This window comes from Mesoplodon densirostris, chromosome 1 (assembly GCF_025265405.1).
Source record: "Mesoplodon densirostris isolate mMesDen1 chromosome 1, mMesDen1 primary haplotype, whole genome shotgun sequence".
NCBI lineage: Eukaryota > Metazoa > Chordata > Mammalia > Artiodactyla > Ziphiidae > Mesoplodon > Mesoplodon densirostris.
The window spans coordinates 46,588,730-46,592,368 of NC_082661.1; the positions used below are offsets into that span (position 1 = coordinate 46,588,730).

General features: G+C 43.0%; 1 pseudogene; it reads left to right on the forward strand.

Annotated features, from left to right (window-relative positions):
- The first annotated feature begins 276 nt into the window (after nucleotides 1-276).
- On the forward strand, nucleotides 277-1,889 carry LOC132487997 (S-adenosylmethionine decarboxylase proenzyme-like; annotated as a pseudogene).
- The last annotated feature ends 1,750 nt before the right edge of the window (nucleotides 1,890-3,639 follow it).

Here is a 3,639-nt window from a genome sequence, read left to right on the forward strand (position 1 = left end):
TTCCCAGCTCACAACAGTTGCCCTTTTTTGAGAACAATTGCCCAGCTACAGAGGTGGATCTGAGGTAATGATGTGCAGTGTCTTTGCAACTTAACCCTGACCTCTGGCCACCTCCTAGGGGTAGACAACTGATCTAAGCTGGACCAATTTTTGAAACTTGAATGGAGAGACTGAAGCTATTACCCTAATGGCAGTGCCCATGTAGTCCAGTTGCTGAGGCCTCCACAGACTGTGACCCATGGAGACTGCTGCTGCCATTAGGTCCTGGAGGTGGGGATGGGGGAGAGGTTCTGGGCTGCTTCAAGGTCTGGACCCAGCCAGTGGGCGGCCCTGGCGAGGACTCTGGAGCTCTACAGGACACAGCCCTCAGGCTGTCCCTGGGCCCCCAGCTCACCCACTGGCCTGAGGCCAGAGGGCCTGGAGGGCCCCAGGGAGAAGGCTGCGACCTGCTTCTCACTGTACTTGCCGCCGCGAGGACCACTGCTGGGCTGACCGTTGGCAGAGCGGGACCTCTAACCACTGCCCTACGGGTCTCGCGCTAATGGTGGCACACTAACGGTTGCGCTAACGGCTGTGCACCTGCTCCGCCCTTGTTACAGGTTGTTCACTCAGCTAGCTGCTGTCTCTACTCCCTCTGATGGCAAACAGGGGACTCTGAGACACTGAACTGTATCTGCCTCTGTTTCCAGCAAACTCGTGATCAACTTTCGTCTCTCTCCGCGTTCCCCCCCCAAAAAAAGGCCAGGTAAATTTTATTAATGCTTTCCTTAAAAAAGAGTCAATATAAAATTAAAGCAGAAAAGGAGACTGAACTTTGGTAACACAGTTGCAGTAATTGGTGGCACTGGCAGCAATGGGAGAAGAGACTTAATTGATTTTCTGTGGTTGTTAATTTTTTGCTAATCTCCTGGTGATGGAAGCTGCACATTTTTTTTCAAAGGAAGCAAGAAGCCACTGGACTTGTAGTTCTCCTGGCAGCAACCTGTCACAAACCAAGGATCTGGGGAATCTTCAAACCACCCCATGATCCCAGTGGGACATACTTTTGAAGGATGTTTAGTGGTCAGTCATGAGTGTGGCAAAAACTGACAAGCCCGAAGCTTATGTGTTCAGTGAGAATAACATTTTTGTCTCCAAGAGATGTTTCATTTTGAAGATGTGTGGTAACACCTTCTGCTGAAAGCACTGGTTCCCCTGTTGAAGCTTGCTAGGAATTACAACGGTTTCGATTCAATTCAAAGCTTCTTTTATTCTCCTAAGAATTTCATGAAGCTTTCTCACCAGGGGAACCCACACGGGAATTTCCAGGAAGAAATAGTTTCTTAATATAATTTTTCCCAATGGAACAGCATATTGTATAGGATGGATGAACTCTGACTGTTCATAGTGGTATACTCTGGATTTTTCCGAGAGCTGGGTAATCAGTCAGCTAGATCAAACCCAGGAAATACTGATGAGTGAGCTTGACCCAGAAGTTATGGACTAATTTTACGTGAAAGATGGTGTTACTGCAAAGATGTCATTAATGAGAGTAGAACTCGTGCTAGGTTCTGTCACTGATGTCACACAGTTCAATCCTTGTGGGTATTCAGTGAGTGGAATGAAATCATAGGGGACTTACTGGGCTATTCACGCCACTCCAGAACCAGAATTTTCTCACGGTAGCTTTGAAACAAGCTTCATATGAACTCTTATAATGACCTGATTAGGAAAGTTGTGGGTTTTTATGCCAGGAAAATTTTTGATTACCCTGTTTGTCAACAGTGCTTTCTTTGCCCCACAGGATTGAAAGTTTTAAATGCCTTGGTTACCACAGGAGTGCTATGTTCAGTGATTACAATTTTGTTTTTACCAGTTTTGCTAAGAAACAATAATAACAGCAGAATTAAGAAAAATGAAGTAAAAATGCAAAAAGAAAACATATAGAAGAAGGTGATGGCTGCTTTCTATATACTGATACTGAGGTCCATGCTTTCTACAACCACTACCTTGTAGTTGCAGGAAGCCCTAGATGTGATGCCAGCATAATCATTTTGGATTGTATGCATTATTATACCAAGGAGTTAGATATCTTGCATGAATGCTCTCTTGTGTGTTTAGGTATTCTATACCACTCTTGCTGTGAAACTGAAGTGCGTATAGAAAAACCCTTTACTATATGAAACTTTATAACACTTGTGAAAACAATTCAGTTTGGTTTATGCACAGCGTAATATTTCTCCAGGTATCAACCAAAATTTCCCATAGACAAAGGTTTTGTCCTCATTAGGTGTTGGCCTCAGCCTAACCATCTGGGATTGTTCTATTAAATTGCGGTCAGAATTTGTACATTCTAGTTACTGTTACTTTCTAGAATGTATTCTCTGCTAATGTTATTGAAACCAATTTCTACTTCATACAGATGTTTTTCGTATACTAATTAGTTTTTCTTCCACGAATCAAGTCCTCCTAAGAAAATGATTGCAGTTACTCATTTTTTGTATTTTACCATTTTAATATTATTGCTCCTTACATTCCTAGTCCTTTAATTGATTTTTTTCTTACCTGGGTGTCTCCCCTGCACCCCTCAAATAAAGCAATACACTGTTACACTGTGGATTTATACTAATCTTTTTTTTTTAGATGTTGGGGGTAGGAGTTTATTAATTAATTTATTTATTTTTGCTGTGTTGGGTCTTCGTTTCTGTGCGAGGGCTTTCTCTAGTTGTGGCAAGCGGGGGCCACTCTTCATCGCAGTGCACGGGCCTCTCACTATCGCAGCCTCTCTTGTTGTGGAGCACAGGCTCCAGACGCGCAGGCTCAGTAGTCGTGGCTCACGGGCCTAGTTGCTCCGCGGCATATGGGATCCTCCCAGACCAGGGCTCGAACCCGTGTCCCCTGCATTAGCAGGCAGATTCTCAGCCACTGCGCCACCAGGGAAGCCCGATTTATACTAATCTTATACCCCATAGGGGAAGCTGGAGTAGATCTTGGGCTTAATATTCATTTAAGGTTAAGAGAATTTGGCTTCCTTGTAAGTGGCATGGGCTCTTTTGGAAGATAGTGACAAAATAAACTTCATTCATTGATTATCAAGGATGACCCATAGAGTGTTGTAGATTGTGATGTAGGTGTACTAACATGACTGTACAGAAACCATTTGCCATCCTGTGCTTCCCAGTAAATGAGGTTAGCTTCTTGTGAGCACTGTGCCTTTACTAACGTGTGAAGTAGTGGTATGCAAGGATTTTTTTTTTTTTTATCACCGAGTTTATTAGCAGGGAGATTTAGCATAAAGGTTGTACTGGATTCAGTAAGTCAAGACGGCTTGGATCATTCACTTTAAGTTTTACATTAGCAGCCATTTCCATGAATTTCCAGTGACAGTTTCTTGTAAACTTTGTTTTAAAGCAGAATCAATGTCTTTTTCACCTTGTGACTTAAAATCCTGTGATTTTGTGATGCATATGATAGTTTTCTGACTTCATCTGTGTCTCTCAATGTGATGTTCCCTTCACCATGGCTTCATAGGATTAAGGGAATGACTGCTAGAATGAGAGCTGTCCAGGTTATTCAGATATATACACAGGGAAGCAGAGTGCTCTTCATAAAGCATAACATACAGAATTCCAATAGTCATTTAGAAATGCCTGGAAATAT